Raw genomic sequence first — 18,697 nt, 5'->3', positions numbered from 1 at the left:
ATCTATGGAAGTTTCCTTTTATCGTCTGGATAATAGTTTCCAGTTCGAATCCATGTTTCTAAATCCGACAGAAATCACATTATAGTTTTTAGGGTAGGGTTTACAATCTTTTGAGTTCTATGGACATAATCAAGAGTAGGAAGAATAAAATATGAAAAAAAAGAAATCTGCCGTTGTGTAAATTGAAACGACTTAGATTTCTACTGCGGCAATCATACCATTTCAATGTTACCCTGTTATGGTGACCATGCTATATTGCCAAGTTACATTCTTGCACGGCAACTTTGAATTAATATTTAGGATGTAACAGCTAGTTATCCACAATGTGTATTTTGAAGAGACTCTACAGTATATACAGGAATATTGCTTTACCATGCCATTAGCATTGCAATTTGACTGGCATTTAAGATATTTAGTCCATATGAAAGTTAACATATACATAAAATGAGCTAGATATAAGCTTTGTCAAGCTGCGTGCCTAAATGTGTAAATTAGAAGCTTACATTTCAAATGACACGGTTATTTAGATTATATCTCAAGTATAAAAGAGCATTATATTTAGGAGCGGTCGTTATATTTCTCCTAGGATTGCCTATTTACGTGAAATATATATGTGAACTTCCAAATATTCTGAAATATGTAATACGACAAAGAAAACGTCTCTTAAAAAATATGAGTCATTTATAAATGTTAAATGAATTCAGTTTTGTAAATATATTACAAATAGTAAATGTAACTGTAAAGTTCTATTCCTTTAAGTTCACTTAATTTTTTATTCACAAATGACGTACTAAGTGTCTTTCATTTGATACGTCTCTTTACCGAATTATAAATTGCTGTTGTGAAATATGATACCGATCATGCTGCATAATTTGTCAAAAGAATATTAATTTAAGTGTCTCAATGACATGCATGTCATATTTGTATTTGGAATAACCGAAGACATGATGATTTTGACTGGACATGAAATTACAGGAAAATATGAAGGTACAGATGTAAATGCTTTCATTTCTGTCACTGAAAAGAAAAATTCCCGAAACGTAAATACTACAACTTCATTTCACAAAAAAAATCAAACAAACATAGATATAAATTGATTCTAACAACAAGATACATATAAAGTAATCTGAGAAAACAATGGACGGCAAATGCCTGAATGCAAGTAATTATACACGTGTATCATTGTGAGTAAACAATGATAATTAGGACTTTTATTACAACTGTAGAACCAAAGGTTTTAGGGTAGAGACATTCGGATTAAATACAAAGAAATATATAGTCACAACATTAGAACTTATCACATTAATTGTACAGCTAAATATCAGAAAGCAGTTTGTTGGAAGTGCTACGGAGAAAACAAAATTTCAATCTTTAAAAGTTAATAATGAAATACACTCAGGTGCCATGGAGAAAATGTCATGACATTTAGAGAAGAAACATGAGAACTGCTACCATTTTAACTCCAAAGAAGTCTATTTCATCTCAAGCTTTATTGAAATAGCTAAGTTAGAACTATAAGAGCCAATTCATATTTCATTTATTAGTATATAAATCTGATTCAAGAAAGATTACTTGAATTATAAACAACGAACATTCTATTCAGAGAATATAAGATAAAAGAGACTTGTTGTAAGCTATCAGATGTTGCTACGATACAAATGGAATGTCTTGTAATAGAAATAGCAACCAATAAATCAATCAATGTTACTAATAAAGATGATAGCACAGTTACAATATACGTGTAAGGGCAAGGATCGGACGAATACTTTACGTGGTTTTAAATAGATGTGAAATAAACGCAAAGTATAATACCCGAATTTTATATGAACTTCGATGTCTGTAGACAATCTAGATTTGAGGCGAGGTATCAAGAAAATGAACGGCATCATGTTTGAAAATATTGCGTTTATCTTGTTGACAGCGATACTGACGAATGTGTGAGTTTAATATGAATTTAACAATTACCGTTTCAAGAGCATACTTGAGAATAACAATATCCATATTACTTGTTTTAGATCTTCAAATTTTTTCCCTTTTTTAATTTAATTTTGGAATTAAAATGCACGTAATATTCTATTGTTTGGAGGTGCTTGGTTTGCCGGGTTCTGGACCTAATTTTCTAACCAGAAAAAGAAGAAAATATCGTGGAAGCATTTATAGTAAATAAAAAAACAAAGTATAGAAATTTATTTCTTTTCTTTACCTCGTTGACGTTGCAAACATGGATGTGTAGAGGGAAAAGAAAATAATATAAGGTGTATAATCATTTGCCCTACATTTCTCAATCGGTTTTGATGATTTACAAATTGCAATTGAAATATATCAACATTCATATATCCGAGCTATTGTTTAGCATGAGAAAAAAACATTGTATTTACATATCGAGAAAATATTGTTAAAAGAAGGCCCTACTTAGAATTCACAGAATCTTACAATACCTAACACGGAGACAGGATATGAAAGATTAAAATAGAAATTTAAATAATGGCTACTTATTTAGTCACAAATCCAGCAAGTTAAGTTCGTGGGCAGCATATTATTAATCAGCACACTATGTGTACTGCAAACAATGTTTAGATGATAGATACAAAAGAAGAATAGCGTGTAATTACAGAAAAATCTGTAAAAGATAGGACACAATACAAGTTAACAAGAGGGTCATTACAATATTTCCCAATAAGTGAGAAACGCCACCATGCTACGATCAAGGAGGCCTATAGATCCCGAGTAATTTTGAGCACAAAGAGTACCATAGCAACACCATTTTCTCTTGCATTATTTTCAGCTTAAACATACTTGTTAAAACTAAGTTTATTATTTGTCAGCATCGTTACGTCATCCTTAGTAATGTCTGTTCTGCTTTACGTGTTTCATTAAATCTTTTACCTTTTATTTACGTCAGTCTAATCTTTAAAAGATTCTTAACAGCTGTTGTTGGTTTGGATGTTTATTAGATTTTGACAGCGTTTGTTAAGAAGTTTGTTTCTGTGGTGGCGATAGTGATTGTGATGACAGTGATGGTGGTGATAATGTTAGCTATAGTTGTGTTGGTAATATTCGTGGTGTTTGTGTGTTGTTTTTGTAGCTGCTTCTTGTAAGTCTTTGCATTTTGGTTGGTGTGAATTTTTATTCTTTTTTATTGTCTGTTACCTGTTGCCATTTGATTTGTCGTCTTTCCCATACGACGACTCTCAAGTAGAGACAGACAAATTTTTTTTTTTTTGGGGGGGGGCGGTCACTTTACTTTTGCTTTGTCGTAATTAGGGAACTCTCAGTTGCGGATGTTGTTGAATCTGGCTCTTCAGGACTGTTTTTTTCTTTACTTGCTTTTTTGTTGTTGTGACGGTAGTATCGGCCAAGTTCGAATCACCTTTTCCCCGTTACCGTGGACAAAGGCTTTGCAGTTGCGATGGTTTGTGTCACTACACAAATGGCATCGTTGTTTCTACCTTTAGGGACAACATATAGTTTTGTGCCACTTGCTAGATTTATCGGATCCAGAATACATTTCTTAATTTCGCCTTCGTTTGAGTCAAAACCGCCATTACTTTTCCCCGTGAGGAATTTTAGTTTTCTACCGTATGCCGATTTGTTATCAACATATGTTTATTATAATTATCATATCTTACAGTTTATTACAATTTATCATACTTTACACTATGTAGGATATATCTGCACCAGTATGTGCTTCTTTGTGTATGAATGAATGAATATATTTCCGTGTTTGTGTGTGTGTGTGTATGTGTGTGTGTGTGTGTGTGTGTGTGTGTGTGTGTGTGCGTGTATGCTACGGAACAGCAGAAAGAGACGCAAAGCCAGCTGAAAAGTGTGTTTTCGATTCTGGTAATTTATCCCAACTTATTACTATTATTTTTTTTATTCTGGTCGATATGGTATAGAGATATGTGGATATGTCAAAGAGGACTCCCAACACCACTCAGCAGATATTTACTTATTGGAGCATATCTATAATCTTTATATAGCCAGTACCCAATAGCCAGCATAGATTTGTAGAAGAACCGGCTCGTTAGACATTAGATTTTTCGTGAAGTGCTCTATGTCCACGTACGTTGCAGGGGTGTCTTAAACTGAACATACCCCGTATTTCTCCTTATCGTTTTCATGCCACGAATCAGCCCGAGACACGTTTCCGTTTCTTGCCGTGTCATTTGTTCTACTCTCTACATTTTATGCTTATCGTTTTAAAAGGTGGATTTTCCAGCTTGGTCTCATGTTCGGTAAGTTCCAGACTGTTTAATTCAACCTTTGAACTAAAATTTAGACTTTACTTACATAATTTTGCATATAATTTGCATACACAGAATCTTGAGATTTGAGGTTGTTGAAGATGCGAAAATTTCAGTTGGGTTAAATCGACAATTTTCCTTTATTTCTTTCTTTTCCATACTATTAGATGTTGTTGTTTCCGTCGACACGGGTGGTGAAAATGATGGTAGCTGCAGAGTTGCTGTCACAAGTCATTTAATTTGTATAGTTTTTACCAATGTTGCTTTTGTGGATAATGCATTTTGTAGTTCATATATTCTCTGCTAATAGGTAGTAGTGGGGAACAAGTGTCATATCGGCTGTTGGAACAGCTAACTGGCCGAACGATTTGCGAATAAATATGCATCTCTGCTAAGAAGAGCCGCCTAAATTCCCCTCAAAAAGGGGATACTGGTTGAATTTTATTACAAAATAGTTCAACAAATCCAAATTACTTTTTTTGACACAACGAAACTCAATAACATCTTACGTGTATTAAAACTATATTTTTCTTTTGTAAACTCAGCAACAACAACAATAATAAGCATTCTTCTATGGGAATAAGGCGGTAATTTGGCGGTAGGAGTAAGTCGATCATAACAACCCCACATCCCGAAAGGATAAAGGGCAAAGTCGACCTCGGCGGAATTGGAACTCAGAATATAGTGACGGGCGAAAGGCCGTAAAACATTTTTTCCACGGCGTCTAACGACTCTGCCAGTCAACCGCTTTAACAATGATAATGATAATATTAATGTTTACATAACGTTTACATATTAAGTACATAACGTTAAAAGCAACTACAATGTTTAATTGAGTCACCTCGAAGCGACATCATGTATTGTTTCTAAAAATGCTCTTCCTAAATGTTATTGTGAAGAGATTAAAAACAAAACCTTCTGCACTAACATCTGTACTGTATTGCTAACTAACAGAAAATGTTCTACTAGTGATCGACTTCAGTTACAAGATCAGATTTACGAAGCTTCTGAATGAGATTATGTAATGGCAGATTAGCTGATTTTCATTTCCTCATCAGCACATTCTAATACTTAACCGGCAGTTAACCGCCTTACCAATGATAATAATAATATTAGTGTTTTCTAATTTAGTAACAAGTACATAACGTTAACAACAACTACAATGCTTGACTGAGTCACCATGCTATCAGCCTCAAAACCACATCGTATAATATTTCTACAAATGCTCTTCCTAAATGAGTGAAGAGATTAAAAAAAAATTTCTACTCTAACAACTGTACTGTATTCGCATAAAACTCCTGGTTCCAACTTATTTCCTGTTGTCTAATTTAAAGGTGTAATTTGTCTACAAGGACACGCAAGTGTATATTTATTGATTACTTCTGACACATTTTGACTTATTTGCTGTCGAATTATAATTATAATTTTCGGGTGGAAATTTCCATCGAGATATGTAATTTTCATGTAATTTCTCATTTAATTTTGCCAAGAGCGTTTCTCTTAATCTTGTTCTTTCAGTTGCAGTAAGCATAGTTTTATGATTATGATTTCGGTTTCATATATAGCTGCAGAGCATATTTTCTTTATCTATATCATTTATTTTATCATAATGAAAATGTTCTTACTTATACTTCATATAGGACAGTTTATTACAATTTATCGCATCTTACTGTAGGTAGGATATATCTGTAAGTCGATCTGTACTGGTGAGTGTTTCTTTGTGAGAGCATGAATATGTGTGTGTGTTGTGTGTATGTGTGTGTGTGCGGGCGGGCGGACGGGCGGGCGTATGCGTGTGTGTATGTGTGTGGTACTGAATCGGAGAAAAGTACCCAAAACGAGTTGAAAAGTGTATTTTTTCGACTCTGGTGATTTACACTATAATGAATTAATTGTTTTCACCCCGTGGGAAATGAATTCAGACGGAAGATAAAACATTTCGATATTGATGAGATAAGGTGATAAGAATTGTGCTGTGCAAGCATTGTGTTTTTCTTTTAATTTGGTATCTTTATAATATTAGAGTGTCTAGAATATACTGATTTAATTATGAATCAACGTCTTTGCAAAACGATGCTGTCTTCGTGCCCAAAATCTATTAAAAAATAATTGATATATGGCTTTTTAGTGAATCTTAAATTCTGATATGTATGGTTGTTATGTGACATTCAGAACAGATGCTTTTAACTTTATTTTCGAAGAGTTTCAAATATGTTCAAATCGATAGAGATAAATTGCTTGGGACCGGATTAGAGTTTATAATAGGAAGCAGAGTACGTGCAAATATTTTATTTTTGTAATGGACTAGTGATCGACTTCAGTTACAAGATCAGATTCACGAAGCTTGTGAAGGAGATTATCTAAATGCAGATTAGCTGATTTCACTTTCCTCATCAGCATCTTCTAATACTTTTCTGATGTCTAAGCAACAGTATTGCTTTCCTCGATGCAATGGGTTTCTTATGTTGTTGTTTTCCATAAAGATTTTGTCTTAACGTGGGCACCTTAATTTGTTCCTTGTGATGCATGTGGTATATTTTAGTGCCCCGACTTGATAATTTAAGGATTTCGATGCACTTCATGTTATACCTCACTCCCAGCTCATGTAGGCATGTAAAACCAAATAATGACTAGGTAGGAACCTTTAGGTTATAGTAAACGAAACAGGAATTCAGAAGTGCTTCGAAAAGTAATTGAAAAAAAATTAGAAGTCAGATTTCCTTTGTTGTCTAAAATGTATAGAGTTCCCGACTTTCAAGGGAATGTTTAGGTTTTGTCTTCTGTGCTATTCGTGTTTCAAGCATCTTCTGCTAATTCTATAAGTGTGTTGCTATCATAATAGAGAGTTAGATATTCTTAAGCGTAAGTTATGTTACGGCATTGATGGTTAAGCGATTTGAATGTAATTCCTTGTGATTTGAACGTAATTCCTTATATGATATTCGTAGTTTGGTGATATCCCATCTCCATGATATTTTGTAGTTCACACCTCATAAGAATCTTGAAAAATCACAAAAATATATTTATACTTTGTGCGTATGATGCAAATGATTCTAAGTATAAAGACTAAATATAAATTCATGATTCGCACCTTCTAAATATGGTCGTGCAATAGTACATTAATTATTGAATATATCTTTAATACAATTAGTAAATCCTGTAGTTATGAACCGAATGCAGATATCTGTAGAATGCTTTGAAACAACACCTCTGTAGCAGAGCCGTTTCAAGCAAAGTATCTAATGCAATCGATGACAGAAAGTAACTATCTTTAACAGAATTGTTTTCTTTTCGGACCTCCGTTTAATCCTGTAAAACAGAGGTCCTAGAGAAACTGGGTTAGTGACACTATATAAATAAAGAGGTAACATACAGAGCAGCTCAGATAAAGATTCAATAACTTTATTTCCTGAACATCCTTGAACCATAGTTATTGATTACGGTGATTGTATTTCATGAGTATACTTACCAGACATTAGGTATTATTTCCAAATGTTCATAATGAAATTCAGTCATGTTTTTTTAATTCTTGACTTAGCTTCAATTCTTGATTATATGGAATATGAAAAACATTATTCCGCACACAATTCTAGAATGTTTTAAACACATCTGTTCAAATGTACAATATCATCAAATTGTGTATGCAACTTTAGATCAGTAACACAATAACAGCTTAAGATGTTACTCACTTCATCGCGTGTATGCCACAAAGAATATACATTAACCATTCTGGAATTTAGTGCATTGAGATACTCTTTTTTCTGTTTTACTCTTTTACTTGTTTCAGTCAGTTGACTGCGGCCATGCTGGAGCACCACCTTTTAGTCGAGCAAATCGACCCCGGTACTTATTCTTTGTAAGCCCAGTACTTATTCTATCGGTCTCTTTTGCCGAACCGCTAAGTGACGGGGATGTAAACACACCAGCATCGGTTGTCAAGCAATGCTAGGGGGACAAACACAGACATAGAAACACACACATACATATATATATATATATACACATATATACGACAGGCTTCTTTCAGTTTCCGTTTACCAAATCCACTCACAAGGCATTGGTCGGCCCGTGGCTATAGCAGAAGACATTTGCCCAAGATGCCACGCAGTGGGACTGAACCCGGAACCATGTGGTTGGTTAGCAAGCTACTTACCACACAGCCACTCCTGCGCCTATAAGATATATAATCTATATTTTCTTCTTTTTTTTCACTACATTTCAATCAGTTAATTCCCTTTCTGTCTGCCATAGTCTTACTCCTATGATTACATATTTAAACATTGTGCCCTAATACTTGCATATATGTATGGAATTAAAGCAACAGATGGCAATGTGAGTACAGCCTGCTTGAATTTTGATGATCACAAAAACAGGAATCTAACAACACTTAAATAAATAATTCTATAGGGTCACACACTATATGATGTTTACGAACCAAATAAATCTCAATTAACAAATAAAGAACACAGTGCAGTTTTATACATTAATCTTCATAAACGAACAATGTGAGTTTACAGTAATCTTGAAATCGCTACTATCAATTTCTGCCACTTATTAACAACCTCACTGCAAAAGTTTACTTTCAGCGCTATCACGTGTCAGAGTTCATTTTAATTTATTTAAGAATGTCTTCCTCTATTTGTCTTACTATTTATTTACATTCAGTTTTCTTATTGGTATATTAACCATACACTCGATTTGAATTAGCTCAATGATTTGTTTGTATATCTCAAAACTAAAATAGACATACGTTACAGAGGATATTCTCATTGGTACAACTCGGAATGTATTGAAATTAGTATTATTAAATATATTGATTGATAAATATGGACACACCACTTCATCTCTTACGCATTAAAGACGTAGAAAAACAATAATTCATGATGTCAGAAAAGTTACAGAAATAAATATCTTAAAATAGTTTTCCAGTTATTTATCAAACTGACGTTATTATTTCTGCATTAGATATATGCTTTGACAAGAATATTGGCTAAGTATCTTTGCGAATAAGCGAAAGAAAAAGGGTTAACATTTTTTTGGAGGGACCTGTTGATTAAGGTTTTGAACATTGTAAATATATGTTACAGTTAATCATATTGCAAGCATAAAAACAAAGAAGCAGATAATTAATTTAAGAAAACGAGATAAAACAGTAATTTCCGTTTGTAGAGTCACAGTCATTTAAAGAATAAGTTATCCGCAATATATTATTTTACCTCTGAGCCATTGAGGACAAGATTGGCACCAGCCTACATATCTTTCTGCATCACCGTTTCTCAACTGAATATTTGGTTAGCAACAAGCGGCGTGCATCTTAAAGGTAATCTGGCAAGCTGCATGGCATTTTTTGTACTGTTTTGTAAGGCATTTGGTGAAGTGGCCAAATATTTGCTGAATTGTTTCTTTCGATATTTAAGTGAAGACCTGAAGCTCCTGCATGCAGCACGCACTGGACACGTGGCTATGGACATGGTGAACTAAAGTTGCTCTGACCATATAAAAGTAGCAATAATATATTCACTTATCGAAGCTGTAGCTGCAATAATATACACCATAAATCTACAGCCTGTTTTAAAATGAAACATTTATTGCGATATCGATATAAGCGCGAGACATATGACGTTTCATTGCTGAACAATAATAATATAACGTATGAATGACATAGCCATGGTTTTCCTGGAACGCAATGTAGATACGTTCCATGTAGTAAGATATACACATGTAGACGTCTATTGGTAATATTTTATTACTAACACTGAAAAATCTAATGTATAGCTGTATCATGATGGTCAGCCATGTACTAAGTATTCTACTTGTTATTAGTTGAAAATTAATATATTATGTGAAGTAATTTCAGCATTTAACTTTTGAATGCGATATCATTAGTCCTTAGGTTAATGATTTTGACACTGTATAAAGTGATTAGAGCAAAAACAGTATTAAGAAATATATAAAACAAAACCAAATGTATAGAAAATTAATCATTCTTAAACAAATATTAACAGAGCCATATTCTAATTAATTTTAGGTGATGAAATGAAAGATAGTAGGAGTTCTTCATAACCTAAGTCAGTGTTCCGTACAAAAGATCCAAGAGAAACATACTACGTTGATTAAAAGGGGGAAGGTTTTAATTATCGACGTGAACAGAATATAATTAGACTCGAAGGAGTTAAACATATTAATACAGCTCATATACAAACAGACAGCATTTAGGGGTATGCAATAGAGTGACGAATAATTAATTTGGAAAAATCTGAATGAATATTACATTTTTTCACTTTGCAATCTATTTTAATGTTAATTAACTTGTGAATGTTTTCGTTACTACACTTTTCACAGCTATTGTTTGTTTTTCTCTTCGCGTGTGTGTGGTTTGCTATACTCTTCGTACTTTTGCCCTCTGTGACGATATGATAGCAAATTCAAACAACGTTGACTAAACTATTAATTGACTTAATTGCGAAATCTTCAGCATATGCTGCTCGATCAGTTAGAAATAATTAGCAAATGTTCCTCAAATGACCATAAGTTAAATTGATAATGATTACGCAAGATTTGAAAACCCACGACTTCAAGCATTACAAGTGTCTAGTAAATTTAGGGGAACATAGAGAAACATACGTTACACCATATGCCTACTTTTCCTATGTTCCAAATCATATTCTGTTCTATTTCAGTTAAATCGTTTTTGGAATTTAATCTAAATTGCTTTAACTGTGGTGAAGGAGCCAGGCTTAGTTGTTAGGGCATTTGGCAAGCGATCTCAAGGTCATCAGTTCAATCCCCGGCGAGTTGTTACTTCCTGGAGCAATATACTTTATTTCATGACTCTCCAGTTCACTCACCTGGCAAAAGTGAGTAGTACATGTACTTCAAAAAGCCAGACTTGTCACACACTCACTATCACGCTGAATCTCCCCGAGAACTACGTTAAGATTACACGTGTCTGTGGAGTACTCGAGCATATGCACCTTAATTTCAGGATCAGGTTGTTCCGTTCATCGAATCAACTGGAGCCATCGTCGGCGTAACCGACGGAGTAACAGTTGCTTTATTTGTATTTCCATTATAATCTGACATATAAAATCGCAAAGACTTCATGAGGTTATACATTTCTAGTAATAACTATTCGATGACTTAGGGTAGTAAAATCCGTCGGCATGAAGCTTGAATAAATTTTGCAAGGTGATGTTTCGATACTTCTGCTAATTCGCTTCCTGTATGCACGAATAGTTATGCGTTTAGAGTAGTTTTACTCAAAACCATCTAAATATCAACTGAAAATGCAATGAAAAATCTTGCGTAAAATATTGGTTTCGAACTTTGGCACAAGGCCAACAGTCTCAGGGGAGTGCTGAAGTCGATTAAATGACCCCAATTTTCAGCGGGTAGTTATTTTATTGACTCCAGAATAATGAATGGAAAAGTCCAATTCTGCTGAATTTAACATGTATAGAATATTAATATTCATTTTAAATGCGCAAATATTTGGTCTCAGATACATAATTACACCGATCGAAGTGGAGAACATCTTAATCAAAATGATATTTTAAATCTGTCTATCAGTGTTCGTCCTGATAAACGCACACACATACACAATCACACTCACACAATCACACACACACGCAAACGGACAATCATATGTGTGTGTGTGTGTGTGTGTGTGAGAGAGAGAGAGAGAGAGAGAGAGAGAGTGTTTGTTGGTGAATTATATGCATCCAGGCCTATATTTGTTTCCCAACTCAGTAAAACTCGGATCCGGCTGACGAAACCGAAATTATTCAGCTATTTTCACACTAATCTGTATACATTTTCATTCATTTCTTGTGACATATTCGATTTCTAAGCCTGAGGTTTATGTATTAATAAAACCTCTTAACTCGGTGTATATAAAGAAAACATAAACAAAAAATGATAGTACATTATCTGCGATTTTAGTTTACACGCGTTTCAAATAGCCTGGCAAGACCAAAAATTTTCTCATTGCAATAAACATAATTCATCGATTCATTTGAGCGATTAAAATACTATAGAAAGTGAGGAACTATAGGCGTGTTTTTCTGTTCTTTTCAACGTGAGTATACTCCTGTTAAATGTAGTATACGTTATTATAAAGTGGTAACAGTCATAGCTGTAAACTTCAGCTGACTGACTCCTATTCAGTAACCTTCTCCCTTGTTATAATGACAAGCTTATCAGATATTCTGAGTGTAATGCCAACTGGATGTTCTATGACAAGATAGGATTGCAATTTAATCAGTGATAATGTTAAGTAAATACTAATAGATAGAGATAACTGAATTAATTAATTATACATATAGAAGTAAATCAGTCTCTATTAAGGAAAACAGTATCCATTAAAAAATATTCATTTGACCGTAAGTGAAATGAACTAAAATTACATTCCATAATATAAATAAATAAATAAAATAATATGTAAGTACAATGTGTTTCAGTTTGCAGATGAACTAGTATATTACATGTATCTTAATCCACATAAGCGTAAAAACTGAATTCAAGTTAATATTTTCATTTACTATTAGGATACACTAATCTGTATTTTACTCATTTGGGAACCGCGCCTTGATGACGTATGCCATTCATTTGTGTTATTTATGCATGAGTATGTGGGCATAGAACCATATATATATATTTATGCATGTATATGTATATGGATACATATGGGTGCAGCCATGGCTGTGATAAGAAGCCACTGGAATCAGGTAGAGAACATACAGGACAATGACGAAATCAAATACCAGAAAATGCGAACATACGGAGGAAAAAAAAAATAATGATGATGATGATGATGATGATATATATATATATATATATCAATATATCTATATATAATTACTAGCAGTATCGCCCGGCGTTGCTCGGGTTTGTAAGGGAAATAACTATAAAGCATTTTTAGAGAGTTATAGCCCAAAAGATGGGGAAAAAATGATGGTAAATTTTTTTGAGAGTTAAAAAGGTCGAGTTGCGTTCCCTAGACCATCTGTGGTTTGTGTTTCTGATTGTCGACCCCATGTCGAATTTATCGATCTTTTTCAGAACTGGGGGAACTTTTCAAAATTTTCGCTGCGTTAGTTTTGAATTATGACATTGGGCTATGTGTGTGTCAAGTTTCATCAGAATCGGTTGAAAGCCGTGGTCAGGGTGAGGGTACAACCTGACAGACACACAGACACGCACACAGACAAACTGCCGTTTATATAGAGAGAGATATATATTAAACGCAAAAAGGCCAGGTGACTGCAAGCTGGAAAGTTATTGAGTAACGCATAGGAAAATAGGAAAATGTCCTGTTGGACTGGAAGAGAGAAAAATACAGATGAAAAGTCAGAACGGAAGATGAACAAAACAAGCTTTATATAAAAAAGTGGGTGTGAGAGAAAAAGCTTGAGGCCGATCGAATCAAAGGTAGAGAGAGAAAATGAAATCGAGGAGACATGTGTATAGTCACGGGGTCACGTGGTAGTTGGAGGAGAGAGAACGAGAGGTGTTGGGCAAATGGATAGACGTAACACAGAGGCAACAGTTAGAGAAGGAAATGAAGTGGAAGAGGAAGAGGAAGTAGAGATGGAAGAAGGTGAAACAGGGACACAGAAATTTAATAGAGAGCGTGTTGCAGATAAACGCACTTGAGTTTGATATACACACATACACACACACACACACATAGAGACATACATACATACATACATACATACATACATACATACATACATACATACATGTAGATATGCAAATATATTGCGATACATAGAGAGAGACTAAAACTGAAAAAATATTCATTAGATGGAAGCTCGTGGATATGCATATCGACAGTTATATATTTATACAATATATTTATATGGAATAGCAAAAATATAGGAAAAGAAGGGGAGAAGCATGGTATTTGAAGCCCGATACCTATTTGTTGAGAATCGGAATTATGTAATTCTTGTAATGTTCCTAATAACCGGAGTTCTTCAAAGTACTTTATTGTGTGTACAGCAGTGTCATAATTTAAAACCTTTAAAATATGATGTCCCATAAAATTTAGCATAGCTATGAGTTTTCATCTAGGAGAAAGCAGGAGAACGTGCTGGTGGTATACTAACGCGTAAGATTTTCACTTTGTTATGCGATTCTGCAGCCATCGCGGTATCTATTTACTGTCCATATCCATTTGATGAGTCTCTAATACTGATTTCGCTCATAGCCCCAGCGCAATCATAACATTTCCAGCGGTTCATGGTCAGACGTAAGCAGATGTCGCTATCATTTGCGAGAGACTCGTCTTTCTTACAAACAACTGGTTGCTTTTAGAAGCTACATCATGGATGTAACATCTAAGATGTTAATCATTTGGCTTTGCTAAATACTCACTCTACTCTAAGAACTGAGAACGATAGTATATTATATAGTATTTGACGGTACAAGGAACGCTAGCTTGGTATTATTTTCATCTATCAGTGAGTGAATTTCGAGTGTAGTCTTCAGATTTGTCATGCAGAATTTCCTGAAAAGCATTACCTATTTTCATTGCTTCGAGTTATTCTTGATTCATAGACGATCTCATTTCACTCGTAACAGGAACTGCTTGATACAGACTATAGTAACTAAACCGTGCAGCATGCATATTCTTCAAGTGCTGCTGGAATTGCGATATATTTTAATCTTATCTGGAACAGATCTGACTAACTCACTGCTTTCTTTTAACAAGGATATCTAGTGGTCCCTACAGGCGATATGGGTATCACAGAGAATGATATGATAACGATGTGCTAGAAAGATGATTAATGTACACCTATTTGCAAACATTTGCAATTATATAAATGGCAGAAAATACCGTCTCTAAATCTTATTCTCACAGAACTTCTTCCTGTACAGATGTTTTATACTCCTTTATTTTACAAGAAGACATATGTCTACTTTCTTGTATTGTTTCACAACTGCTCGCTTTTTCCTTTGTTATATTAGAAAACAGCTACCTGTTTGATGTGTCATAGAATCTTCTGCTTAAATTCCCTCTTTTGCCTCCTTCTAGCTTGAGGAATTACATTTTTGTTCTGTTTATAATTGATTCAAATGAAGATGCGGTTCTTCATCTCTTACGGATAAACTTCCAGAGTGAAAATTAATGATATGAAGCTCACCAGAGCGTATGCAGGAAAAGTTCATGAGTAATTCCTTTCGCTCCTAATCCAGCAGGCCAAGAGTGGGCCTGAAATGAATATCGCCTGTTTTGGTGACTTTTAAATACTTGTTTGCCAGACGTTGAGATATTTGTTACAAGATCAGATAGTTTGGCAGTAAGTCTTTCTTACCAGCGGTAATACAGAACCCAATGTACGAAAAATCATTGATCTCTGAGTTTATTTTCATTGGAAAAAAGCAGGAGGATCATCGACAGTGATTGCCACATACTTAGTTTACGTTGAATTGAAAAACAGAATGATCTTAGCTTCAACATTCTGAAAGAATGACAGACGTTGCTGAGAAGTGCACATAAATTCTTGCACTTAAGAGAACCAGAGAGAAGCCAATACTATCCGACCAAACTTGAATTGTATTTATGGATTTCTTTAAAGCATTTCGGGGTACGTACTACAGACATATATAATCTGCTAGTTTATGACGTTTCACGTAAATTCCTAAATCTCTCGATTCCATGTATTAAAACTCATGATTCATACTGCAAAAAATAGTCGCTATAAAGAAGGGATATCTAATATTGTAAAATATTTTAATGAAGCAGCGTAAGAAATTTTCCGTTGGAGCGGTGGATAACTGTAGGCAATTTTTTCTATCCATCCAATAAAATGGCCCGACTACGAAAATGTTATTCAGCAGAGCCTGTATAGTTGATATTTATTATGATGTTGATATTGCCTTCGCAATTATTACGTCTACTAATATTGTAAAGTATTTTATCCATATTAATTTGGTTATCAATCATGCTATGCTTTATTTTGGACAATTTAATTAAAAGCATGATCAGTAAAATGATAATCATATTCTACATCATATTTCTCAAATGGAACATAGTTTAATAAAGTTTAATGATAATTTGTTGTGCATTTTCAAAGATAAAAATATAAAATGTTGTTTGGAAAGATATAATAAATTTTAACGTCAAGGTCGAATTTCATTCAGGTGTTTGAGGGGTGTATCTTACCAAGAAAAATTATTTGGTCTCTGTTGGTTGATCATGCATACGAAAATATTTGGAAAGCAAGGTTGCAACGGTTTCAACCACAAATATTATCCTATGAGACACGTGTGGAAAATTCGTGGCAAAAGTATTTCACTGTTCTAAACGGGCGCTTTTAAATTGCTTTCAAAATTATTTGTCTCTAAGTAATCGCTATGGGTTTAAGTGATTATTTTTCAATTTCTTGCAATCTTATATATTTCACCAGATACCTCCACGTAATTACTAATCAATCGTAAATAATATTGCTATTTTTAGACGTACGCCTTGAGCATCCTCTGGTATAGATTAAAAAACACTAAATACGGTGCATATTTGTCTATGATACAAGTGTGGTAGTCAAATGATCTAATACTGCAGATGACTTTCTCCTGTAAGTAAACCACTCTTCAATGTAAATGCGTGTCTTATTACAAATTGTCAAGAGAAAGTGGTACAGGCCCACATATAATGTATAAATGAAGTACTGCGCTTGAAATATGGGGGAAGCTATAATCGGGGTTAAATTATCAACTTTAAACAGATTCCTGAATACGTAAAATAAGTGAAAGTTATGTCTCACTTTAGATTACGTGGTGAAGACCAAATTCTGGGAATGCAAAATTTGCCACTGCAGTTAAAATCGAGAATTAGGACCTAACATATGGTTTATATCCTCCCCCAGAGTAAGATCAACAGCATACACACACTGAGTCAAAATGTCTTGCGCGCTCAATTTAGAAAAGACGTAAAAGTAAAAGCATCAGAAGTATCGCGCTCAGAGGGATACAGCTTGTTCTGATGCCTTCATTGATTGGCTACTTGGGGGTTTTGTGAATCGAAATCCTAAAAGGAAAACAGGCTAAATGGCTTCTAGGGTTTCTGGTCCTCGTGGAAATTCTATATTTAGACCATATAAGATATGCTAGGTGTTTCATGAACTTTTCTATAGAGTAATGATGTCTTTCAAAATGTCAATTGTGGTATTGAATTTCAACAAATGATTTTATGAAATCAACAATTAAAATTTATGACTACTTGTATGATCTAAGCATTTCAACGTCTTTTGAGAGGTAGAGAATAGTAGCCGTGTTGCTTTGACTTTTGCGTATGAGACGGAGTGGGACCAGTAGAAAAGAAAACTCTGTTAACGAACAGAGAATTGAAGATGTTAGAAGATGGTCATTAGTGAGAAAACCTTCTGTAATTTTAGGAACATGAAGAAGAGATTTCGTTGAAAGTGAAATAATTGCACCCTCAGAAAATATAGTTCTCTTTTTCATTTATAGGTTGTTCTACAGAAATCCTGAAGTTATAAATGGAAAAGTGGTCTGTGGTTACCACTTCTATTATTTCTCTCTCTCACTTTAATTAGTACGCATAACACACACACACATACACATACACACACATGTGTATATATATTCGTATATATGTGTACACACCCAAATATATATATATGTATATATAATATGTATATGCGTATATATATATATATATATATATATTATATATATATATATATATATATATATATATATATATATATATGTGTGTGTGTGTGTGAATGGAGACTATCATTGGGTTCATGTTAAGTAAGAAAATATTCTTGTGTTTTCTACAATTTTTTAAAGTCAATCACATGGAGAAATGAGTTCGGCTTCATTCTGGAAGGGGCTATCCTGGTGTTACTTCCTTAGGGTGCGTCCCATGGATTAGCAAAGATGTATATATGAATGACGAGCAACTCGTTGAAAGAAAGGTATACACAGCATCTGGTGTCATTCAGAGACAAGAATAAAAATCATGTAATAGCCCTATCAAATATTATATGGACATTGAATGAAGGTGGTATAAGCAACACCTGATAGAATAGAAAGTTAATTTTTAAGGCAAAATATACAGAGGACGAGATGCCAAATATGAACCTTGTGTTACTGGAATATTACACCCAATACAATCAACCGATATCATCTTGCAATATATTACACTCAAATATTTCAAAGAAGAGCTACTATCTGCTATGGTAATCCAAACAGAGGAGCCCCTTTCCTAAACATGGAATCTGAACTCACATAGCACAAAAACTCCACACACAGAAGAAATAAATCCTATTGACAAACTACCTCAGCACCCAAGTACACCATGCCCAAAAAAAACATAATACAAACAAATTCATCACAAAAAGTTTGTCCAAAAGATAAATCCAAGGGAAACAAATATCCAAAAGATACAACCCAAGGGTAACGTTCCTTGATTCATT

At 34.0% G+C, this 18,697-nt stretch overlaps 1 protein-coding gene across 2 annotated transcripts in view; it reads left to right on the top strand.

The window, feature by feature from the left end:
• The window catches only part of LOC115218923 (neuronal acetylcholine receptor subunit alpha-10), a 1,131,344-nt gene that overhangs the window by 282,324 nt on the left and 830,323 nt on the right, over positions 1-18,697 (top strand). The gene's annotated exons all lie outside the window — the stretch shown is intronic.

Source organism: Octopus sinensis, linkage group LG1 (assembly GCF_006345805.1).
Source record: "Octopus sinensis linkage group LG1, ASM634580v1, whole genome shotgun sequence".
In the NCBI taxonomy this organism is placed as follows: Eukaryota; Metazoa; Mollusca; class Cephalopoda; order Octopoda; family Octopodidae; genus Octopus; species Octopus sinensis.
Note: the sequence above shows the minus strand (reverse complement) of the source record. Positions and strands in the feature narration are given on the sequence as shown.